This window comes from Chanodichthys erythropterus, chromosome 2 (genome assembly GCF_024489055.1).
Source record: "Chanodichthys erythropterus isolate Z2021 chromosome 2, ASM2448905v1, whole genome shotgun sequence".
NCBI lineage: Eukaryota > Metazoa > Chordata > Actinopteri > Cypriniformes > Xenocyprididae > Chanodichthys > Chanodichthys erythropterus.
In genome coordinates, this window is record NC_090222.1 from 9,658,204 (window position 1) to 9,685,989 (window position 27,786).

Sequence of the window (27,786 nt, forward strand, 5' to 3'; positions counted from 1 at the left end):
CAAGTATTTATTGCAAAAACAGACCAAAAACAGGATAAATTTGTGTTGCATTCCAAGTATTCTGAAGCCATACGGTATTTATATGTGAAGAACGGAGTGGAACTAAAGGTTTTAATCATTAAATATAGCTGCGAGCAGCGATGATGGGCCAAAGCCCGGTGGCACCGCGACCAAGGTGGCTTCAGGGCATCTGTGCGCGGCGGGCAATGGGCATTTAAAACAGTTAAAAATAAAAGTACTGTGTCAAGTGCAATTAAACAACTTCAATGTATTAGCAACAAGTTAAAAAAAGCTTGGTGTAAATTGGATAAACCCTGTAGGAGTAGTAGTATAAAATTCATTTTTTCAAAAAATTAACATTCAAACAAAAATAGCCGACTTCCTGTTGGTCGGAGCTAATGAATGTAAATTAGAAAATTGTCCGGCTTGATGAGAACAATATGTGTACCGAGTTTGGTGACTGTAGGAAAAACGAACCCCCCCACTTTTGTCAAAAGGTGGCGCTACTGAGCCCCTCCACCACGCCCATTTCTATGGCTTTGTCCATGTCTACTGGTTGACAATATTGATGTGTGTGTCGAGTTTCATGCAATTTGAAGCATGTTAAGAGCCTCAAAAACACTCAAGAACATTATTACAGTTTGACCTGTTGCCATGGCCCCAATTTCAAATATCAAAAATCCTGTCATAGGTCTACATCTGCTGTGTATTGACATTACACTGATGAAGTTTGAAGCAAATCAGGTAAAAATAAGAGGGTGATCTCAAAGCATTTCAAAAAGTGATACACTTCCTGCTGTCAGTTGGTGGCGCTATAACTTTGACTCACAGTAGTCACATCCATGTTATAACACATTTCCTGTTTCCTTTTTCTCGCCATAAATTTGTTGCCTCGCCACGGCCAAACCGTTCGAGATATCAAAAATCCGCTGGCAATTTTTAATCATCAATGTCTTGACTTCATGCTGACCGAGTTTGTTGGCGATCGGAATAATCGTCTAGGAGGAGTATATCAAATTCCAGAGCATGCGTTTTTCAAACAACCCTTAATAGCTGACTTCCTGTTGGCGTGGCGCCTAACTTAGAGCACGAAAGTTGTTCGGCCCGATGAGGTCTATATGTGTACCGAGTTTCATACTAATACGTGCAAGCGTGTTTAATATATGGACCAAATTTTCAGACTTTTTTCAAGGGGGCGCTGTCGAGCCCCCCTGCCACGCCCGGGTACTAGTCTCTGCGGCGTCCTAATGGCCGCGGATTCCAATGTGTGTGCCAATTTTCAAGAGTTTTTGAGCATGTTAAGGCCCCCAAAAAGCCCCGGAAGACGAAAAAAAAGAAAAAGAAAATGATAATAATAATAATCCTTAGAAGAACAAGAGGGACCTGCGCACTTAATTCGCTTGGGCCCTAATAATCCTTAGGGGATCAAGAGGGCCCTGCGCGCTTAATTCGCTTGGGCCCTAATAATAATCCTTAGAAGATCAAGAGGGCCCTTCGCCATTTCATTGGCTTGGGCCCTAATAATAATAATAATAATCCTAGAGAAAACAAAAGGGCCTTCAGCCCCTTACAGGGCTTTGGCCCTAAATATAGCTGCGAGCTGCGATGACGGGCCAAAGCCGGGTGGCACCGCCACCCTGGTTGCTTCAGGTCAGCTGTGCACGGCGGGCAATGTGCATTTAAAACAATTAAATATAAAAGCACTATGTCAATTTCAAACCACATTCACTGCAGCGGCTGATGCTCCTATGATGACAAACCACAAAAGCCACATGCATGAGATCGTTTAAATTGAGATGACTTTCATGTCACAGAATGTTATAAGTCTATTTCAAATGAGTGCAGAATATCATCATAATCTGAAATGTCTGGGTTTTTTCTCATTGCGAGTTCAGGCTGCATGATTTTAGCCCCGATTTTAGCTCGCAGACAGGTTTTGTGAAATCGCCTGAAAATCTGAAATCACAGGCAAATCAGTGCTCTGTTATGCGAGTGCTCTGTCACAGTCTCTCCAACCATTTCCTCCTCCATATTCTTCTTTTTTTTTCTCTTGTTTTCGCTGCAAATCAGCACACAGGCCATTCGTATTGCAAGCTTCTTGCGGGTTACCGTTTTTAATAATAAACCCAGTCTCACTTGAGAACTCCAGTCTTGCATACGTGATATTGTGTTGTTTCCTTGTCACATCTCCCGTGTGTTTGGTTGTGAAACGTAGTTTGAGTGCCAGACAGATGTGTCGGCGATTCTTCCTATTCTAAATTCATGCAGTGTGAAACCTTCTGTCGCCGATCCATCATGCATTTTGAACACAACAGCGTCTGAATTGAAAGCGAAAGTAATGCAGTGTGAAAAGGACAGTGACCAGACTAGTTTGAAAATCATGCAGTCTGAAGTTGGCTTCAGACAACCCCTATAAGAATTCTAGACCAAATTATATATACTGATATTTGTGCAAACTCCACAATGTTCTGAAATAACTAATCCAGCCATAGTGTGAATGTCTATGATTGCTGATGTTGTATAATCCTCACTCTTCTATTCATGTGTTTTTTTGACCTCCATGAGCTGTTGTTTGTGCACCAATCTTATGCACCAAAAGCATGCATTCATTTAATTTTAATATGTGTGGTATAAGATAAAAAATAAAATGGAAAAATAATAAATAATAAATAGAGCCAAATCACAGAACCTGCAAAGACAATTTTGATGTCAGTCTCAGGTATTAATAAGGTTCATATCTTGAATTTTCTGCTCACTTATGCAAGTTTATTTTAAACAGCCACTTTCACATAATAAATTTGAATTATATCAGTAAATAAATAATTAAAAAATTCTCATTGTAATTGTTAAAAATAAATAACTCAATATTTAGAAAAAAATAAGACTGTAAAGCACACATATGAATACACAGAGAGAGAAAAAGATATATAGACAGTGTGACACAGACATAGACCCACACACAGACACCCCCCCACCCACACACACACACACACACACACACACACACACACACACACACACACACACACACACACACACACACACACACACACACACACACACACACACACACACACACACACACACACACACACACACACACACACACACACACACACACACATACTGGTTTTTGTGGTTTACGAGGACTTTGATGCTCAAACCAGTAGGATTGTGGTTTAGGGGGACACACCTTTCCCGATGCCCTACAGTGATGATAAAACTATCAAAAATTTTGTTTTGATCTGCAGATCACAAATCTGGCTTTAAAGTTTCTTTACACACAACAGAACGGAAAATATGACAACATGACATATCAGTGGTATACAAGGACATTCCCGCCCATCCAAAAATGTTCCCGCCTATGACATAATTGTGATTTTTGGGTACAACCTGATTTATGAGGACACCTATTGTACAATACACAAAACATGTCATTTCTCTGGATTACAGGGACTAGTGTGTTTTACAGGTACATAACCACACACAACACACAAACCTGACGATATGGTGTATTACTAAGACTGAGGTGATTAATGAGTACCGGTTCCTCAATACAATACACACCTGACACACTCCAACATTACAGGGACCAGTGTGTTTAATGGTACATGACCACACACAACACACAAACCTGACGATATGGTGTATTACTAAGACTGAGGTGATTAATGAGTACCGGTTCCTCAATACAATACACAACTGACACACTCCAACATTACAGGGACCAGTGTGTTTAATGGTACATGACCACACACAACACACAAACCTGACGATATGGTGTATTACTAAGACTGAGGTGATTAATGAGTACCGGTTCCTCAATACAATACACAACTGACACACTCCAACATTACAGGGACCAGTGTGTTTAATGGTACATGACCACACACAACACACAAACCTGACGATATGGTGTATTACTAAGACTGAGGTGATTAATGAGTACCTGATCTTAAACACAATACACACCTGACACACTCCAACATTACAGGGACCAGCGTGTTTAATGGTACATGACCACACACAACACACAAACCTGACGATATGGTGTATTACTAAGACTGAGGTGATTAATGAGTACCTGATCTTAAACACAATACACACCTGACACACTCCAACATTACAGGGACCAGCATGTTTAATGGTACATGACCACACACAACACACAAACCTGACGATATGGTGTATTACTAAGACTGAGGTGATTAATGAGTACCTGATGTTAAACACAATACACACCTGACACACTCCAACATTACAGGGACCAGTGTGTATTAGAAGTACTTTAATTATGACTTAAAATAACAACATAAACATTGAGTTTTTCCGGTTTTAACCATGTAATACCATCATGGAATGGCATTTTAAGGGGAAAATGAAATCCACAACTAAAAAACTAGGTCAATAACTCATGGACAACTGTGTAATCTGTGTAATCAGAAAGCATACAGCAATATTACTGTTTTGACATTGAAATGGCAACCATTCAAAACTTTGAAAAAATGTGAACAGAATTGTTGAGTCAAGTCAAGTCACCTTTATTTATAAAGCGCTTTTTAAACTACATATTGTTTCAAAGCAGCCCTCATAACAGGAACACTGTTCAACAAAGATTGTTTGGGCTGTACAGCAGCTCTAGAAGAGTATCGTGTCATTGTTCAGCCAGAGTCAGTTCAGTGTTGATTCAATTACGTTGTAAAACTCATCAGTTATTAATTTAGTTCATTTCATCTATACAGCAGCAGCAGCTCTGGAGACAACAGTCATGTCATCGTCCAGCTCAGTTCAGTTCTCATACAATAGTGTCAATGCAGTCAGATCAATAATAATGTTGAATATTAAATTGTCATGTTTTTGTGACAAACTACTGCTTTAAAGAACAGTTAAACTTTAGAGATTTACAGAGTGAAGTCTTAGTATATTCATGCTCTAGAATGAAACTAACATAACCAACAACTAAAATAATAATCCTTATACAACAGCATCAAATGAGACACAATGCAACATCACTTATTTTGTGCTTTTCATTTCAAGCTAATTCCTTGATTTCTTACAAAATCTCTTGTGTTTTGTCCACAATTTTCCTTTGGTCATATGTGCCTTAAAATGATCAATTACAGCTGTAACTTCAGCATCTGACCAGCAAACCTTTTGTCCTTTCCGTCTTGTCCTTTTCCTTTCCGTTTTTTAATTTCTGCCGAACTCTCATTCTCTGTACAGATACATACTTTATTAAGCTCCCACTCTATCAAAGCTCATGTACTTACAATGATGGTTGTACTCTAATTTAAACCTCAGGTACCTTGACAAACTCAGCAGTTTTCCAAATGGGCATCTTCTGAACATCTGCAAGAAATCAGTACATACTGATCAGGAAACTAAGATTTAACTCTCAAATACCTAGAACTTAAAACTGGTTATACACCTGATATCTAAAAATAAAATTTCAAGTGACACAAAATATTATTCTGGAGATTAAATGTTATTAGCCTGTTAAAGGGATAGTTCACCCCAAAAATGAAAATGTGATGTTTATCTGCTTACCCCCAGTGCATCCAAGATGTAGGTGACTTTGTTTCTTCAGTAGAACACAAATGATGATTTTTAACTCCAACCGTTGCCGTCTGACAGCTGTATAATGGGTGTCAATGGAAACACAATTCATAAGAGTCAAAACATATACATAGACAAATCCAAATGAAACCCTGTGGCTCGTGACGGCACATTTATGTCCTAAGACACAAAAAGATCGGTTTGTGCGAGAAAACGAACAGTATTTATATAATTTTTTACCTCTAATACACCAGTGAGGTCTGATCACGGTCTAACAGCGGAAGTAATGTCTAGCATTCATTGAAGTATATGCTCGAGACATCACTGCTGTTGTCAGAGCGCGATCAGACCTCACTAACCGAGTGCTGAACGCAGTTGGACATGGTGTAGTAAAAAATTATATAAATACTGTTCGGTTTCTCACACAAACCGATAGTTTTGTGTCTTAGGACATCAATGTGTCGTCACGAGCCGCAGGGTTTAATATGGATTTGTCTGTGCATGTTTTTTGACTCTTATAAATTGTGTTTCCATTGACACCCATTATACAGCTGTCAGACGGCAATGGTTGGAGTTAAAAATCATCATTTGTGTTCGACTGAAGAAACAAAGTCACCTACATCTTGGATGCCCTGGGGGTAAGCAGATAAACATCAAATTTTCATTTTTGGGTGAACTATCCCTTTAAACATCTCCAAGTGTTTTACCAACACAAAAATTATAAACTCATTTGTATCAACCAGATTTACAATGTTGGTGCAACCCTGATTCCAATAATATTCTTATAGAAAAGTTGCACTATATAAGTGCAAAAAATCTCTGTATATAATAACTGATTATTGCTCATTAATTATTACAATTAATGGCAAAAGGAATGTTTGGAAATATAAACTGATATTTCCTACTGACACACTACAGCAATAGATATAAATAACTGGCTTAAAACCATTTTTCTTTCGTGAAAATACAAATGTTAAGTTGAACTATAAATATATAATTGTATCTATGCATTGTATTTATGGCAATAATCTAAAATAATAATGGGTTAAAATAATAATAAACATAAACCTGTTATTTAACACATACCAGCATTACTGGAGACGCACCAGCATTCCTGAGAAACACTTTCATCAGGATCACTGGCATTAGGATCCATCATACTGATCTCATCTTGAAGAAAAACAGAATTTTAAAACACAAGAACATCTTCAGTTTAACCTGTTTTCAAAAGTAATTTATGAAACTTTATGCTGTTTAATAATAAATAAAAATAATAATAATAATAACTAATACTTTTAGATGACTATTATTAGAATTATTGCCAAGACAGAAATATACTACTACTGTAAATGAAAAACTATTTTACAATACGACATTACAATACTTCTGTCTTCATTTCTTCGCTTAAGCTGTTTCAGTGAAAACAGGTTTATAAATGCATCTTATTACAAATCAGGTGAAATACTTGAAACAACTGGCCACACAAATTTTGTAAATAATGCGAATGTGAAATGTGTAACTGGTGCTCGTTGCGTTCCCAAATGCATGTTAAACTGCTGAGATAGAGTTCACTACATTCATTCCCTGTGAACTGAGACGTGGAAAACACAGAATCACAAGATGATCGAGTGAACAAAGTGTGATCTCCAAATTATCAGCTTTTGCAATTTGATAAGGGCACAAAGCCACATCGTGCTGTTGATTTTAGTTTGTTTGAAATGCTTTGCCAAAGCAATGAAACAAAACACAAAGACCAAAATTTATCTTATTATGAGGTAGTGCTGGGCGGTATACGGGTTCATACCGAATACCGGTATTTATTTTTGTTATGATATGAATTTTGATGATACCGCAATACCTGTATGTTAACCTTAACCAATGTTCAGAATGTGGCGCAGCCCGTCACTGTTTGAGAGCGTCCCGTTTCACTGTTGCACTGTAGTGAGAGCACAGCTGAGATCACATCACAGTTAGTCCGAAATCACCCCCTAAATCCTCATTCACTATTCCCTATGTTATCCACTTATATTATTCACTTGAAAGAATGAATGAAAACGAGTGAGTGAATTCGGACAGCCGTTGTGTGTGCATCGGCTGTACACTCATTGTGGTGCATTGTGGGATTGAATGAGTGCACTCAATAACGTCCACTATGGTTTCGGACGCCACTACAAATGGCTGTCGCCTCAAATAATGCCCTATTTGAGGTTATAGGGGGCGATTTCGGATTCAGTCCTTGATTACAGCTGAGAATTCAACCAGCAAGCGAGATAGAGCGGTTTCTGCGCTGATCTCCGTGATGAGATTAACAACTTTCTCCACATGGATCATATTATATAGACCGGAGCGAGCATGTTTCATATACTCTAATACTCTAAACATGAGCCAGCAGCGTGTATGCACACATATTTCATCACGTCTTCTTCAAATGAAATGCAACGTTATGCAAAGGACACTGAACTGTACGTCTGATCACGACCGCGATGACACGATGGATTATTCTGCTACACAGAAGACGATGTGAGTTAATAAATAGACTGACAATTCAAAGAAGAATGGTCAAAAATTTAACTGCTTTCTGTGTTAAACTTACGTGTGTCATTTGTTCAGAGACTGTAGTGCTCTTAAATGTACTGAAAATATCCTTAGACAGTTTAAATGTTCTTCCGCGTTTCTCCCTATTTTTGGCAGTTTGTTGTTATATAGCGTTAGATTTTTAAAATGCTTAAAGTGCCCTCAACTCTTTTTTTGTTCTATCTTTATGGTCATATTTTAATATTCATGTGTCTGTAATGAATGTGTTGCAGGTCTGTGTTTTATTGGTTGTTGTCTCCCCACAGCATCATTTTGTGGGGTTTTGTAAACCTGTATTAACTCTAATGTAGAATCTTTCTACAATATTCACTCATCATGACAGTAAAACAGGGCATTCTAGTCAATCTACTGCAGTATTTCCTCTCTCAATCAGTAGAAAATGTGGTTAACGCCCAGTCATATATATATATATATATATATATATTATATATATACACACACACACCGTCATATACTGTGAAACCGATATAATTTTGAAAAATACTGTGATAATAAATTTTTGGTCATACCGCCCAGCACTATTATGAGGCATATAAAAATATTTTCAGCTCATTTGGTTCAAACGTTTTTTTTAAACCTGTTTACACCTGGTCACTTCATGCATTTTCTCTGAATGGATTGCTATGCAATAATGAAAAGACCAGGTGTAAATGCCCTCCAAAACGCATTCGAGACGGATTTAAATCCGATCGCTCAAATCACTTTGGACGTTGTCTAAAACAATATATACATTTATACAATAATACATTTTACTCCTCCCAAAAATACTAAATAATAAACATGTGAGAATGTGTTATAGGAATGTTATAGAAAGATATGACAGCATTACTGCAGCATGCATTGGCGCAGATGAACAGATGAGTATCTCTTCAGTAAGCTGACGTGCAAAATACCTCAAATGAAACTTAAAAAGTTGAAAACGCTCAACACACAATCATCTTCATTAAAAGATGTGAGAATAAATGATTTGACCAGTGCTGATGCTGCTCATGATCAATAAAATGGAGCTCATAGCGGTAGCTTTTAATGATGTGAATACTGTTAAATCTGCGTATAGCGCGGGAATTGAAGACAGATCGCTGTAGCGCCTCCGCTCAAGCGGCTCGTGAATCGATCATCTCTTCCTACTAGTTCATTTATAGCATCAAATAAACATGAATGAACAACAGAAGGAATGTTGTTTAAAACACAGAAAGACATCAGTACACCATTTTTCAAGTTCAAGTCCACCGAGGTTAATCTTAAACTCCTGACTGCTTTGTAGGACAAAATGGTGGATTTAGCGTTATAATTGGTTAGATTGTTTGTCAATCAAACTCCTGGCGAAGGGTCAATTAAACTAGTATACGTTCAGCTAATTGTCAGCCTCTTACATGTCTGCGTCTCGAGAGATTGCAGAATTCAAGTGTCAAATGATGTTTTATAAACAAAGTTTGGGAGGAGCACATTCAAGCGGTCTAATTGGCTCGAGAGGAGGTATATATACACTGACTAGAGCCGATCTCATCTATAGTTACCTCGACCGTTTTCTGCATCCCGTCGCCACCCCGTTTCTCACTCTCAGTGGAGATATGAGGAAGTACTATGGATTTGGGCTAAATTTTCAAACTCTGATCCCTCGACCGCCTTGAACAGGACGCCAAATACACTTATTACACTTGGTTTTTTACTCTATTCAATTATTTGTAAGTGTGAATTTGTGAAAACAACTGCTACAGGTAATTGGACTTTATTTATTTATTTATTATAGATTTTTGGCATTTTTTCATAAATTCAAATCTATAAATCCAAATATTTATTACATGTATGAAGAAAAGGTTCAGCACCCAAGGCTCTATCGCTATTGTCTCAATAGTGTTCAGTGTCTTTGGGCGGATTGGCATCAACAGCCATTAGGATTGTTTGTGATTTGGTCTTAGTGATTTAGGAGTCCTCTTGACTACTCCTAACTTTTTACAGATTTGGGAGCTAGTTTTAGCACTAAAATGTTTTGTGAATATGGCCCCTGATTCTGTACAGACACATTTATGTGGCCAATCGTAAATGAAATTGTTTGAACAAATCAGTAAAAAACACATGAAATGACCAGGTGTTAACAGGCCCAAAGATTATGTGAAAAAGTTCTCACTAGACTAGCATTTTCTAAAAGGATGCAATGCTCTTTTTATTACCTTCTCCGTCTAACACCGTCTTGATTGTCCATTGATAACTGGTCCTTCTCAGGGCTCACCTGAAAGCAAGGTAAAGAAAGAAAAATAAACATTCTACTACAGACAAAGGATTCAGAGATGATCCAAATGAAGCAGTACAGATACTTAACACTGATTAACACTGATTGATCACTGTCAACTGAAAACATACAATGAAAACTATTTTACATTACAGGGTTTTTCCTGGGTCAGAAATGGTCTTTGGTGGTGGTGGATGAACACTGTATCCACAGTACAAAATACTGTACCCATGTGAACTGTGAGCACAGTACTGTCAGTAAATCCACAATAAATGCGAAGAAAAAGTTTGGAATATCAACATGTCCTATTCATTCACAAATGAAATAATTAATTCTGTCAGGACAGATGACAAAAGAAAGAGCTTAGAACCATTTTATATTTAAATATCTGTACATTTAAAAGTAAAAAGTCACTGAGTGGCCAGTTTGAACAAATGAACAAAGTAATACATTACATTGCAAAAGTGGGAGGTCTATTATTTTTTACATTTACACTCCAATACTTAATAAAAAGATCATTTGACACACAGCATCAAGATTATTTTGATCCACCCATTGCTATGGTTATCAGCATCAATTGAATTTAATCGCACATATAAATACATTTGTCAATCCAGAAACTATGCAATGTGTAGTTAGCAGCATAAACAAATGTGTTATATAGGCCTACAGAAAGCAAAGATCGCTGCCATATTAGCCACTGAAGCTATCAATTACAACACGAGAAACACAAAGCTGCACTTCTGCAGAAACGTCCGTTATAATAAATGAAGTTGTGTGTGTGTCTGTCTGCGTTGTGCACTTTATCTCTTATTGGCATTGTGTCTATACTTTGTTGGTTATAATGAAAGGATTCAACATGCAGCACTCGCGCTAAGCAAAAACTCATACAGACTAACAAACACATCCGATTGGCTATTGTGTTCACATGCTCAACACAAATGTCTTCAGGTATGATGGTACATTTTAAACCACTCAGTATTAATAGTGATCAAACTAATGCGTTATAGTAGTGACCTACACATTTAAAACAGTAACATAAGTTAACGTTAGAATCATGCATATAGTTAAAACTCTATAAATATACTGCCATAACCAATCAGGGATTCATGATATATCAGCCACCATATCTTACTGGCCGATAAATGCTCATTTTAATGTTATCATTCTCAGTCCGAACTAGGCCGATATTTTAACACTGATAAATAATGGATTATATGATGTGCGTTGTTCTCCATGATAGTATTGAACTGCTTGAAGGAAGATACAGTTAAGGTGAATCACAAATCTGTGAAATCAGAGCGTTGTTACGCGAAGAGCGCATCTGCGGAGTTACACCTTTATGACTAGCACAGTCAGTTTGCTTGTGCATTCGCAGCCTTTTGTGGAATTATAAGTTGTATTTTTTTATTTTGTGTATATATATCTGATTAAACTCATATAGGATGCATTTGGTTGAGTTAATGAACGCTCAGTAAAGCGCTTCATTGTAGGCCTACCGGTGATCATCTCAAACAGCAATGGATAACGTTAATAACTATGGCTGGGACTGTCATATATACATAACATTATAATGAGAACACGACTGTAATAAAATGCTGTGAATTATTTTGGATTAGTTGCCGTTTTTTAGTGTGTTGTTGTGGGGAGCGTATCCAGAACAGGAGTTCACACTTTGTGACTTAATTCATGTACATCTGTGCATGATTTTGTGCAGGTATAAGTTGTAATTTTTTTTGTATAAATATCTACTTTATCATATATAAGTTGCATCCCGTTGAGCTAAAACCATCTAACAAAGCGCTTTGGTTTATGGGTGTTCATTCAGCTCTTCAGGTTCATGCTAAAACAGTGTTATTTGAAACAGTAATGCTAAAGATGTTTAATAAAGATGTTTATATACACTTTTTTTTTTTCAAAAACATTACAACTTGTATTGTTCTTATTTTCATCAACAATATGGTTTGAGTAAAATCATTTCCCAACAGGCTTTCATTTTATTCATCCATAGCACATGTATTGTGTTTCTTTTTATGTAGCCTAAGTAATGTTGACCAATAACTTGTTTGCATTTTTATTTAATTTTATTTATTATTATTATTATTATTAGTAGTAGTAGTGAGGCAATATATATATATTTTTTGCAACTTTACAATAAGGTCTCATTTGTTGTTGTATTAACTAACATGAATCAAATGAGCAAAACCCTTGTAAATGTGAGTTAATAATGCACTGTGAACTAACATGAACGCATATTTTAGGTTAACAGATAAAACACTGGATCCTAAAATGTCTTGGGAAATGTTGAGATTAACCTTAGCTAAGATTAATAAAACTTCTACAGGATTTGTTCATTCATTGTTAGCTCATGTTAACTAATACTAACAATAAACTTTACTGTAAAGTGTTGACACTTTTTTTAAATAAAGAAAATTGGCCATATGAATGTACACTACCATTCAAAAGTTTGGGGTCAGTAAGATTTTTTTAATGTTTTAAAAGAAGTATCTTCTGCTCACTTAGCCTGCATTTATTTGATTAAAAATACAAACAAAACAGTAATATTGTGAAATATTATTCCAATTAAAACAGCTGTTTTCTATGTCAGTATACAGTAAAGTGTAATTTATTCCTGTGATCAAAGCTGAATTTTTAGCATCATTACTTCAGTCTTCAGTGTCACATGATCCTTCAGAAATCATTCTAATATGATGATTTGCTGCTCAAGAAACATTTATGATTATTATCAATGTTGAAAACACGTATTTACATTTTTATTTAATGATGCTATGATGAATAGAAAGTTCAAAAGAACAGCATTTGTCTGAAATCTAAATCTTTTGTAACATTAAACACTACCGTTCAAAAGTTTGGGGTCAGTAAGAATTTTAATTTTATTTTTTGGGGGATAGAAATAAAATTAATCAATACTTTTATTCATCAAGGATGAGTTAAACTGATCAAAAGTGGCAGTAAAGACAATTATAATGTTAGAAAATATTCTATTTTAAATAAATGCTGTTCTTTTGAACTTTCTATTCATCGAAGAATTTTGAAAAAAAATTGTACACAACTGTTTTCAACATTGATAATAATAATAAATGTTTCTTGAGCATCACATCATCATATTAGATTGATTTCTGAAGGATCATGTGTCACTGAAGACTGGAGTAATGATGCTGAAAATTCAGCTTTGATCACAGGAATAAATTACACTTTACTGTATACTGACAAAGAAAACAGCTGTTTTAAATTGGAATAATATTTCACAATATTACTGTTTTGTTTGTATTTCTAATCAAATAAATGCAGGCTTGGTGAGCAGAAGATACTTCTTTTAAAACATTAAAAATTCTTACTGACCCCAAACTTTTGAACGGTAGTGTCAAAATAATTGTAAAAGTAAAGGAATCTTATACTGGTTCAAACTAGACTGCTGTACTGTATATGTTTGATTTATGCTGAAGTGTTTGGGACACTGTCTATTGTTTTTGTAATCAGGCTCTCAAAGTATATTAGAATTTGGATTTAGATTTATCTGCACATGCCTAATTTGATTTCCAAAAAGAAAAACAATACCTTCTGTACATCTCTGACTTCTGACTGGGACAGAGTGTTCATTTTGAGAGCAGAGGGTCCAACCTCACGGAGAGTCTGCAAACATCAAATTAGACATAAACACTGGTCTGAATATGTTAACAGCCTAGATCTCACAAGTGTCTCTGCTACATTTGCTCATTCTCTTACAGCACAACTCTCACTTACCTGGTGTAGTCCAACAGTAAGAGCAGCACAATCGTCACTGATGACAGCGGGGTCTCATGGCTTATCTGAAAATAAGAAATAAAGCTTTATATACAATCACTTCAACTAAGAGTTACAAACCTTCAGTATATATGAAATATATCAAAGGGATAATGTACAGTCAGACAGTGATTAATGCAAATTAAACATGGACAGGATGATCAGTGTCCCCCATTCACAGCTTCCGATCAATAAATATGTGCACATGAAATATTGGTTTGAGATCATATACAAGATCACAAAATAGATCCATTTCAAATCAATATTTCAATATTTAAAAACCCATGGTAATGTTCATTACATTATGTGTGTGTGTTCATCACAGTATGTCAGGTTGTGTGTAGCTTTACAACTGTTTTATGAGGACACGTGTTTTATGAGGACATCATGAGAACATGTTCTTCATGTTTGACTTGACTGAAGAATCTCAGTGTGTTGTTAGATTGACACAAGCCTGGTCTATGAGGACACTAGTTTTACCAGGACACTGATAACTAGATACATTTGGATGGCGCCCTGAGTTCAGGGTTAGGGTTAGGTTAGGGGTATGATAGTGGTGAAACGAGGTGTGCTAGTTGTACAGTAAGTGATCATGACTCACTTTTCACACACACAATCATAATTCAGTGACTGATAACTGTGGCAAACAATCTGCTTCTTAGAAACACTGAAATCTGTTCTATTCTTTAAAAGGTGCTAAAGAGGATCTTTTCGTCGACTGAGAAACGAAAGACTGTTAGTGAGTTTTTGAAATGAGCGCATGCGTAAGAACAACCCCCCTCCTTCACAGCTCATTTCGAGGGAACGCCTCCCAAAACTCGTGCACGAGTATTGGAGCACGAGTGTTTACCACCGGCATTCGCTGTGTCGTGTTAGTGGATTCATTATGTCGGACTCACTGCAGGTAACTCATAATCTGCAGTTGTTACTCCTGTCTCCTGACAAAAACATTGCATGCAGCGCCTGTGGAGTGTGGAAAGTTACTGGAGAGTCTCTCACAAGGAACGTCACGGCAGTGATTGACAAGCCAGAGGGCCAATCGTTTACGCGATTGGCTGATGTTTTTAAGGCCCTACCTCGTGCACAGATGTTGTATATATATTGTATAATATTATTACTTTCAGTGCACCTAATAAATAGTGTTTTATCAGTTAGTAAACACAGTTTCAAGTAATATTGCAAAAATGTATAAAACAAAACATCCTCTTTAGCACCTTTAAGGACTAACTCAATTATTACTTTACTTTATTTGATACCTTTATTGTTGCTGTATCTTATTCTTCTGAATCTGATTCTTCTCAGTTACCATCTGAAAATAAGAAAGAAAAGCAAATAAAAATCAAATCAAAATAAAGAAAAAAAATTATTCATTGCAGTATTACTCATTGAAAGTCAATTTCAACTGAGGGTGCTTCTTTTTACCTACTCAATATCTAATCTAACAAACACAATGATGAGTTTTCAATATTGACATCTGCTACAGTGAGCTGTGAATTATGGGTTATCAGTATCGATCCCAATCTTCCATATGGGTGCACCCCAGAGTCCCGGTAAAACTAGTGTCCTCATAGACCAGGCTTCTGTCAATCTAACAACACACTGAGATTCTTCAGTCAAGTCAAACATGAAGAACATGTTCTCATGATGTCCTCATAAAACACGTGTCCTCATAAAACAGAGCCGTAGTTCACTGACAAGCTACGCAATATCGCGTTCATATCGCAGATGAATCGCCTTCGATAATGAACGCGATTTTCAGTGATCTACGGCTCTGTCTATTAAATGCCGCTCCATTTGAAAGCAGCTGATGGCGATTTAGCAGTAATCAGGGAACCGGCTTTACTGACGAAATGCGCGTGACAATCACATGCGATATATCGTGCAGCCCTAATGCATATATAAAGCCATGTAGGGCTGCACAATATATAGTTTTGTCACTGATACCTATCTGTGGGTGTGACATTGCAGTATAAATGAAGTCAAGTAGGCTATAGGGATCATAGTTGATCTGCGATCCATACGGACTACGGCTGCACGATGTATGGTTTTAGCATTGTATCCCGATGTGTGCATCCACAAAAGTCACATCACAGGATGTGCAATGTCAAGGGTAGGGATCGTAGTTGATCCGAACGGTCCAGCTGCCCCCCGGTTAAGAGCGCATGTGATTCACGTATTAACTGCAAAGTTTAACCATCATAGAGTGAAAGCTTATCATTTGCTTGTGTTTTTAAGTCCTGTCAATTTAAACATCAAACACAATATGAACTTGCACAGAGTTCAGTTCTCTTTCTCTTATCTTTGAGCTTGAACAAACACTCTCAGCGAAAACAGTCAGTTCTGTATTGTAAACAATTAAGAAAACGGATGCATATAATATTGGACCCATACATGCTTTCCTCAATGTGTGTATCTCAATACAGTTAGATTAACCTGAAAAACATAAAGCACTGCTTATTTTAATTTGTATCTTATTTTTATTGTGTTTATCTAAGCTTGTAATTCGTTTATTATTCTCTAAGCAGATGCACTACCCTACAAAATTATCCCAATCATCCTAGAATGATTAATTATTTTCAAATAGAGCTATTCAATTCATCTGGTGGAATTGTTTTCATATCGCAATATATAAATTGCAGAAAAACTAAATATTGCAATGTCAGTTTTTCTGCAATATTGTGCAGCCCTATTACCCTGAGTAACATTTAACCTTTAATAATAAAACAAGTAAAATCATGACTGTAAATAACATATAATATACCTGACACAGGTGAAATCACTGATGAATCTTTGTGAATACTGTATCTTCCTCCAGAGATTGGGCTTTCTCCATCACTGTTTCACTTCAGCATGATCTGATGTGTCTTCTGTCATCTTCTGTTTTTAGTATAAACATCAAAAGATAAATTATAGTAAACAGCAAGTTATTTTCATACTTTATTGTATGATATTTAAGAATTATATATAATTGAGGATCAATATTCCTTCATAAATTTTTACAATTGATAAATTATAGACAATAATACTGACAGTATTAATTTGACTGAATAAGACTGACAGTTCTGATACATCTTATCATAGCCAGTAAATCTTTGTTTCTTAATGTCTTTAAATCAAGCAGAACTGTAGTAATATTTACAGTAGGCTGGTATGTGAGGATACTGTACTGGGTGAAATGCCGACTGTAGTCATGACAACGCCTTATTATGATGGCTTGGCTAGGTTATTGCATGCGATCAGAAAATGATGCAGTTACAATTATAGTTAAATCGAAAACCAGTTTAAAATGACAAGCATCGCTGATTCCCTCATGACAGTCTTTAAACACAATCACAATCTCGCTAGCGCCGTTAGCATCGCGAGCTAGCTGCTTTATAACTGTAAAACGAGCTGCAAAGAGCATACAAAACATGAACAAACAAGCCAAACGGACCCACAAGCATTTAAAAAGCAGAAGAACTTACCTTTAAAATAACAGTAGCCTCCATCAGGTGCTCAGATGTCTTCTCAGGTGCAGCTTCTATCCGGGCCAAACAGGAAATGAACGCGAAAACTCTTATTATAAACCATACTTAATATAATATACGCGGGATTAAAATAATAATAATAAATATATGTGATGTGAGCGCACGAGTTAATGTGTGGTTGTGTTTACATGAATAGCATATGCTAACGAGCTAAATAAACTGTATAAATACTGAGTAAACAGCGTTCAAGTTACTTTTATACTTTATTACATGACATTTAAGGGATATTTTTAATCGAGGATCACTATTTATTCATATATTTAATTCACAAATGAAAAATTATAGGCAATAACACTTAAATAATTAGTATTTTGCATTAACTCGCTTGTTATACACACCTATGCTGAAGCTGAAGCTGAATGAGGCTCCGCCCACCGGCGCCATCTTGTCTCGCTTGTTGTTCATTGCGTATGCAACCAATAGGGGCTGCGGAATTAGGCTCCGCCCGTCGGCGCCATCTTGTTTTCGTGATTTCCCGCCTACCAGTACCGATCTGACCAATCACAGGCCTCAATACTTACACTTGTGTGAAAAATGCAAATTTTCGATGACGCTGGTACAGTACCAGGACCCGGCTGCAGGGGCGCACTCTCATACACAGAGGATACACAGTGTATGGTATAAAATCAGGTTTTTGTGGTATATAAGGACATGCCGCGAAAATTGGAGAGGGTGCTTCTGGGACATAGAGAAAGGCATCTACATTGCCGGAATTACAAGGACATGGCCTGTGTCCTCATAAACCCAAATGTCCCCGTAATGCTGGTGCGTATTCAGGTCAAAAGTCCTCGTAAACCACAAAAACCAACACACACACACACACACACCCGAATGAGCCTGAGGTAATATGGGGGAGGACAGAGAGAGAGAGAGGGAGAGAGACTGAGACAGACTGAGAAGATCATTTTAAACAAACAAACAAAACAAAAAAAATCTTAATTATGACAAAGTAGTCTTTGATATTTTTTTTAAATATACCTGCACAAACAGTATAATTAAAACAAATTATTTGTTCTATATATATCAAAATGATTATATATGTTTGACTTATCCAACCCTGTTTTAAAAATAGGTATATGCTGCCTTCTAGTTGTTACTCTATGTATGACATTAATTATATTTGATTGAAAAATGGATTAATCTGCCTATTTTTAATTACACATGCTTTTTGAATTGGAAGAAAATGAATAAAATGTGTTTATTTCAAACATCTATATTATTCTATATATAAATTAATTGTGTATAGTGTTTTTTTTGTAATAGAGAAAATGAGTCATTCCGTTTACCTTTTTTACATTACTTCAATCTATTACCATGGCAAGACGGTTCGAGATATCCATTATCCGTTTTCAATTTGACATCTTCAATGTCTTAGCAACATGTAAAAAAAGTTTGGTCTGAATAGAATAAACTCCCTAGAAGTAGTAGTTTAAAATTCAGAGCCTGTTTAGTGAAAAAATCCACATTCAAACCAAAATAGCAGACTTACCGTTGGTCGGAGCTAATGACTGTAAATTAGAAAATTATCCGGCTTAATGAGAACAATAAGTGTAACGAGTTTGGTGACTGTAGGTTAAACTAACCCCCCCCACTTTTGTCAAAAGGTGGCGCTATAGAGGCCCTGCTCCCGCCTGTTTCTACGGTTTTGCCCATGTCTGCTGGTTGATATCTCTGATGTGTGCATTGAGTTTCATGCAATTTGAAGCATGTTAAGAGTCTCAAAAGCTTCCAAAACTAATATTAAAGTTTGATGCATTGCCATGGCAACAGTGTTTGTGATATCACTATTCTTTTCAAAGGTCTACATTCACCATGTCTTGACATTATTCTGGTGAAGTTTGAAGCAAATCGGATAAAAATAAGATGGTGATCTCAAAGCATTTTGAAAGTGACACACTTCTTGCTGCCAGTTGGTGGCGCTATAACTTTGACTCACAATAGTCACATCCATGTGATCGGACTACTACAACCAACACACTCGTGAAGATTCATAAAGATCAATCAATGTATGCAGAAGTTATAACACATTTCCTGTTTCCCTTTTCTCGCCATTAATTAGTTGCCTCGCCATGGCCAAACCGTTCGAGATATCTAAAATCCGCTGGCTATTTTTCATCATCAATGTCTTGACTTCATGCTGACCGAGTTTGGTGGTGATCGGATTAATTGCCTAGGAGGAGTATATCAAATTCCAGAGCATGCGTTTTTCAAACAACCCATAATAGCTGACTTCCTGTTGAGGTGACGTATAACTTAGAGTATGAAAGTTGTTCGGCCCGATAAAGTCTATATGTGTACCGAGTTTTATACTTGTATGTGCAAGGGTGTTTGATATATAGACCACGTTTTCTGACTCAATTCAAGGGGGCGCTGTCGAGCCCCTCTGCCACGCCCGGGTACCAGCTTTTCTACGGCTGTAATGGCCGCGGGTTCTGATCCGTGTGCAAAATTTCAAGAGTTTTTGAGTATGTTAAGGGCCCCAAAAACCCCAAAAACGTGGAAAAAAAATAAAAATAAATATAGCTGCGAGCAGCGATGGCGGGCCCAAGCCCGGTGGCACCGCCACCCCGGTGGCTTCAGTGCACAGACTGTGCACAGCGGGCAATAGGCATTTAAAACGGTTAAACATCAAAGGACTATGTCAAATTCACTCCACATTTACTGCACTACAAGGTGCCGCTATAGAGCCCTTCCTCCCCGCCCATTTTCAAAGGATTACATGTGCCAAGTTTTAACATTATTCTGATGATTTTTGAAGCAAATCAGGTAAAAATAAGAGGGTGATCTCAATGTATGCTGAAAGTGACACATTTTCTGCTTCCAGTTGGTGGCGCTATGACTTTGAATCACAATAGTCACATCCATGTGATCAGCCTTGTACAATGAAGACTAAGCCGAAGTTTCATCAAAATCAATTAATGTATGCAGAAGTTATAACACTTTGTTTCCCTTTTCTTGCTATAAATTCGTTGCCTCGCCACGGCCAAACCGTTTGAGATATCCAAAATCTGTTTGCATTCAAACAACTTCAATATGTTAGCAACAAGTTAAAAAAAGCTTGGTGTAAATTGGATAAACCCTGTAGGATTAGTAGTATAAAATTCATAGTCTGTTTTTTCAAAAAATTAACATTCAAACAAAAATAGCCGACTTCCTGTTGGTCGGAGCTAATGACTGTAAATTATAAAATTGTCCGGCTTGATGAGAACAATATGTGTACCGAGTTTGGTGACTGTAGGAAAATCTAACCCCCCCACTTTTGTCAAAAGGTGGCGCTACTGAGCCCCTCCACCACGCCCATGTCTACTGGTTGACAATATTGATTTGTGTGTCGAGTTTCATGCAATTTGAAGCATGTTAAGAGCCTCAAAAACACTCAAAAATATTATTACAGTTTGACCTGTTGCCATGGCAACAATATTTCAAATATCAAAAATCCTGTCATAGGTCTACATCTGCTGTGTATTGACATTACACTGATGAAGTTTGAAGCAAATCAGGTAAAAATAAGAGGGTGATCTCAAAACATTTCAAAAAGTGATACACTTCCTGCTGCCAGTTGGTGGCGCTATAACTTTGACTCACAATAGTCACATCCATGTGATCAGACTACTACAACCAACACACTCGTGAAGTTTCATAAAGATCAATATATGTATGCAGACGTTATAACACATTTCCTGTTTCCCTTTTCTCGCCATAAATTCGTTGCCTCGCCACGGCCAAACCGTTCGAGATATCAAAAATCTGCTGGCAATTTTTAATCATCAATGTCTTGACTTCATGCTGACCTAGTTTGGTGGCGATCAGATTAATCGTCTAGGAGGAGTATATCAAATTCCAGAGCATGCGTTTTTCATACAACCCTTAATAGCTGACTTCCTGTTGGCGTGGCGCTTAACTTAGAGCACGAAAGTTGTTGGGCCCGATGACGTCTATATGTGTACCGAGTTTCATACTAATACGTGCAAGCGTGTTTAATATATGGACCAAATTTTCGGAGTTTTTTCAAGGGGGCGCTGTCGAGCCCCCCTGCCACGCCCGAGTACCAGCCTCTGCGGTGTCCTAATGGCCGTGGATTCCAATGTGTGTGCCAATTTTCAAGAGTTTTTGAGCATGTTAAGGCCCCCAAAAAGCCCCGGAAGACGAAAAAAAAAAAAAAAATCCTTAGAAGAACAAGAGGGCCCTGCGCGAATTTTTGCTTGGGCCCTAATAATCCTAAAGAAAACAAAAGGGCCTTCAGCCCCTTACAGGGCTTTGGCCCTAATAATAATCCTAAAGAAAACAATAGGGCCTTCAGCCCCTTAGGCTTTGGCCCTAATAATAATCCTAAAGAAAACAAAAGGGCCTTCAGCCCTTTACAGGGCTTTGGCCCTAATAATCCTAAAGAAAACAAAAGGGCCTTCAGCCCCTTGGGCTTTGGCCCTAATAATAATAATAATCCTAAAGAAAACAAAAGGGCCTTCAGCCCCTTGGGCTTTGGTCCTAATAATAATCCTAAAGAAAACAAAAGGGCCTTCAGCCCCTTACAGGGCTTTGGCCCTAATAATAATAATCCTAAAGAAAACAAAAGGGCCTTCAGCCCCTTGGGCTTTGGCCCTAATAATAATAATAATAAATATAGCTGCAAGCAGCAATTACGGGGCCAAGCACAAAAACGGCACAAGAAGCCAGCCAACATGGCCGTGAGCATCAGACCAACAGCAGCAGTGAGCAATTAGAAAAAAAAGTTATTAGCATTTTTGTCAAGTTTGTTATAACTTTTGAGCACGAGGTGACGCTGGTCCGAAACTTCTCAGGCTGCTTCAGGGCATTGTCCTGATGACCCATACCAAATTAATGAATTTTGGTCAAACCCATCAGAAGTTATAAGCAAAAATAGCCATTTTTCATATCTCCACTCCAGTAGGTGGCGCTGCGCCGAAACACTGTATGATGCCTCAGGTCATGCTTGTGATGACACGTACCAAGTTTGGTCTGAATATGTCAAAGCATTGTAGAGATACAGCTTCAAGAGTAATTTTTGCATCATCTCTCAAATTCTTTGCTCCGGTATACGAAAACGGTTTGACTTATCAACTTGAAATCCATAACTTTTTGTCGGCATGGTCTGAAGATGATACGGTTCAATTTTGGTGAAAATCGGAGCAAAGGTCTAGGAGGAGTTTGAAAAAGTAGGTTTTTAAAGAAAAACAATATGGCGGACAGGAAGTTCAGCTGAATATGGCAAATTTGATATCTATGTTCTCAGCATGACCCAAGGAATCTATTGAGACCAGTTTCATTACAATCGGTAGATATTATCAAAAGTTATTAGCATTTTTGTCAATTTTGTTATAACTTTTGACCACAAGGTGGTGCTGGTCCGAAACTTCTCAGGCTCCTTCAGGGCATTGTCCTGATGAACCATACCAAATTGATGAATTTTGGTCAAACCCATCAGAAGTTATAAGCAAAAACAGCCATTTTTCATATCTCCACTCCAGTAGGTGGCGCTGTGCTGAAACATTGTATGATGCCTCAGGTCATGCTTGTGATGACACATACCAAGTTTGGTCTGAATATGATAAAGCATTGCAGAGATACAGCTTCAAGAGTCATTTTTGCATCATGCCTCAAATTCGTTGCTCTGGTATACGAAAACGGTTTGACTTATCGACTTGAAATCCATAACTTTTTGTCAGCATGGTCTGAAGATGATACGGTTCGATTTTGGTGAAAATCGGAGCAACGGTCTAGGAGGAGTTCGAAAAAGTAGGTTTTTAAAGAAAAACAATATGGCGGACAGGAAGTTCAGCTGACTATGGAAAGTTTGATATCTATGTTCTCAGCATGACCCAAGGAATCTACTGAAAACAGTTTCATTACAATCGGTTAATATAGTCAAAAGTTATTAGCATTTTTGTAAATTTTGTTATAACTTTTGACCACAAGGTGGCGCTGGTCCTAAACTTGGTATGCTCCTTCAGGGCATTGTGCTGATGACCCATACCGAGTTTCATAACGATACGCTAATGCGTTCGTAAAATACAGCATTTTAGCACCAAATTTAAAATGGCCGACGGCCAAAATGTCCAATATGGGAAAATGGATATCATTCGACTCGGCATGATTCCCCGAATCCAACGAGACCAAATTCATGATTTTTGGCCAAACCCATCAGAAGTTATAAGTAAAAATAGCCATTTTTCATATCTCCGCACCACTAGGTGGCGCTGCGCCGAAACGCTGCATGTTGCCTCAGGTCATGCTTGTGATGACAGTTACCAAGTTTGGTCTGAATACGATAAAGCGTTGCGGAGATACAGCCTTATGTCTATTTTCGCAAGCACTACGTACAATTCGTTTGCGTGTTTTTCGAAAACGGTTTGAGAAATCAACTTGAATTCCATAACATTTTGTCGGCATGGTCTGAAGATGATCTGGTTCAATTTTCGTGAAAATTGGAGTAACGGCCTAGGAGGAGTTCGAAAAAGTACGTTTTTCAGAAAATTCAAAATGGCGGAAAAATTTTCATGTCGGAAAATGACGTCATATGGTGCAATCGATTCGTCTTGACCCAAGGAATCAGAGGAAAAAAGAATTTTGTTTCTAGCCCTTATGGTTCAAAAGTTATTAACATAAACATAAGTGCAACTTTGGACAGCTGATGGCGCTAGAGGGATTGAGTTAGAGACTCCAAATTTGCTATGGACAAAGGTCAGACTGTCCTCTAACTGTGTGCCAAATTTCACAACTTTCCCGCAAGCGGTTCTATGGGCTGCCATAGACTTCAAGAGCGGAAGAAGAAGCGGAAGAATAATAATAAGCGTACGGAACGCCAACAATAACAATAGGTGCCTAAGCACCTTCGGTGCTTGGCCCCTAATAATCCTTAGAAGAACAAGAGGGGCCTGCGCGAATTTTCGCTTGGGCCCTAAATAGGGCCTTCAGCCCCTTGGGCTTTTGCCCTAATAATAATCCTTAGGGGATCAAGAGGGCCCTGCGCGAAATTTCGCTTGGGCCCTAATAATCCTTAGAAGAACAAGAGGGCCCTGCGCGCTAATTCGCTTGGGCCCTAATAATAATAATCCTAAAGAAAACAAAAGGGCCTTCAGCCCCTTACAGGGCTTTGGCCCTAATAATCCTAAAGAAAACAATAGGGCCTTCAGCCCCTTAGGCTTTGGCCCTAATAATAATCCTAAAGAAAACAAAAGGGCCTTCAGCCCCTTACAGGGCTTTGGCCCTAATAATCCTAAAGAAAACAATAGGGCATTCAGCCTCTTGGGCTTTGGCCCTAATAATAAGAATCCTAAAGAAAACAATAGGGCCTTCAGCCCCTTACAGGGCTTTGGCCCTAATAATAAGAATCCTAAAGAAAACAACAGGGCCTTCAGCCCCTTGGGCTTTGGCCCTAATAATCCTAAAGAAAACAATAGGGCCTTCAGCCCCTTGGGCTTTGGCCCTAATAATAATCCTAAAGAAAACAAAAGGGCCTTCAACCCCTTACAGGGCTTTGGCCCTAATAATAATAATAATAATTATAATAATAATAGTAATAATAATAATAATAATAATAATAATAATAATAATAAATATAGCTGCAAGCAGCAATTATGGGGCCAAGCACAAAAACGGCACAAGAAACCAGCCAACACGGCTGCGAGCATCAGACCAACTGCAACAGTGAACAATTAAAGACGTATTAAGATCATTTTAGGCATAAGAGCTAAAAATTATCAAAAATGAGGATTTACTGGTTCATAACTTTCGACCAATAGGTGGCGCTGTGTCCAAATTGTTATGGTATGGTCAGAGTGAGGTGACAATGACACTTCCAAAGTTTGGTGTCAATATGTCAAAGCACTGAAGAGATACAGCTTCAAGAGTCATTTTTGAATCATGCCTCAAATTCTTTGCTCTGGTATACAAAAACGGTTTGACATATGGACTTGAAATCCATAACTTTTTGTCGGCATGGTCTGACGATGACACGGTTCAATTTTGGTGAAAATCGGAGCAACGGTCTAGGAGGAGTTCGAAAAAGTAGGTTTTTAAAGAAAAACAATATGGCGGACAGGAAGTTTAGCTGACTATGGCAAATTTGATATCTTTGTTCTCAGCATGACCCAAGGAATCTACTGAGACCAGTTTCATTACAATTGGTGAATACAGTCAAAAGTTATTAGCATTTTTGTAAATTTTGTTATAACTTTTGACCACAAGGCGGCGCTGTGCCGAAACTTCTCAGGCTCCTTCAGGGCATTGTGCTGATGACCCATACCAAGTTTTGTAAAGATACGTTAATGCGTTCGTAAAATACAGCATTTTAGCACAAAATTCAAAATGGCCGACGGCCAAAATGGCCGAATTGGGAAAATTGGATATCATTCGACTCGGCATGATTCCCCGAATCCAACGAGACCAAATTTATGATTTTTGGACAAACCCATCAGAAGTTATAAGCAAAAATACCCATTTTTCATATCTCCGCACCAGTAGGTGGCGCTGCGCCGAAACACTGCATGGTACCTCAGGTCATGCTTGTGATGACATGTACCAAGTTTGGTCTGAATACGATAAAGCGTTGCGGAGATACAGCCTTACTTCTGTTTTCGCAAGCACTACGTACAATTCGTTCATGAGTTTTTCGAAAATGGTTTGAGGAATCAACTTGAATTCCATAACTTTTTGTCAGCATGGTCTGAAGATGATCTGATTCAATTTTCATGAAAATCGGAGTAACGGCCTAGGAGGAGTTCGAAAAAGTAAGTTTTTCAGAAAATTCAAAATGGCGGAAAAATTTTCATGACGGAAAATGACGTCCTATGGTGCGTTCGATTCGTCTTGAGCCAAGGAATAAGAGGAAAAAAGAATTGTGTTTCTAGCCCTTATGGTTCAAAAGTTATTAACATAAACATAAGTGCAACTTTGGACAGCTGGTGGCGCTAGAGGGATTGAGTTAGAGACTCCAAATTTGCAATGGACAAAGGTCAGACTGTCCTCTGACTGTGTGCCAAATTTCACAACTTTCCCGCAAGCGGTTCTATGGGCTGCCATAGACTTCAAGAGCGGAAGAAGAAGAAGAATAATAATAAGCGTACGGAACGCCAACAATAACAATAGGTGCCTAAGCACCTTCGGTGCTTGGCCCCTAATAAACGGAGCAATTCCAATAGGGTCCTCACACCATCGGTGCTCTGGCCCTAATAATAATAATAATAAATATAGCTGCAAGCAGCAATTACGGGGCCAAGCACAAAAACGGCACAAGAAGCCAGCCAACACGGCTGGGAGCATCAGACTAACTGCAACAGTGAGCAATTAAAGACCTATTAAGATCATTTTAGGCAAACGAGCTGAAAAATGACCAAAAATGAGGATTCACTGGTTCATCACTTTCCACCAATAGGTGGCGCTGTGACCAAATCAATGTGGTATGGTCAGAGTGAGGTGATAATGACAATCGCAAAAGTTTGGTGTCAATATGTCAAAGCAGTGCAGAGATTTTTGGACAAACCCATCAGAAGTTATAAGCAAAAATATCAATTTTTCATATCTCCGCACCAGTAGGTGGCACTGTGATGAAACGCTGCATGTTGCCTCATGTCATACTTGTGATGACAGGTACCAAGTTTGGTCTAAATATGATAAAGCATTGCGGAGATACAGGTTCAGGAGTCGTTTTTGCATCATGCCTCAGATTTGTTGCTCCGGTGTACGAAAACGGTTTGACATATCGACTTGAAATCCATAACTTTTTGTCTGCATGGTCTGAAGATGACACGGTTCAATTTTGGTGAAAATCGGAGCAACGGTCTAGGAGGAGTTCGAAAAAGTAGGTTTTTAAAGAAAAACAATATGGCGGACAGGAAGTTTAGCTGACTATGGCAAATTTGATATCTATGTTCTCAGCATGACCCAAGGAATCTACTGAGACCAGTTTCATTACAATTGGTGAATACAGTCAAAAGTTATTAACATCTTTGTACATTTTGTTATAACTTTTTACCACAAGGTGGCGCTGGTCCGAAACTTCTCAGGCTCCTTCAGGGCATTGTGCTGATGACCCATACCGAGTTTCGTAACGATACG

General features: G+C 37.9%; 1 protein-coding gene across 6 annotated transcripts in view; it reads left to right on the top strand.

Moving 5' to 3' along the window:
• mal2 (mal, T cell differentiation protein 2) overlaps positions 1-27,786 on the top strand; it is a 76,233-nt gene that overhangs the window by 2,082 nt on the left and 46,365 nt on the right. The window lies entirely within an intron of this gene.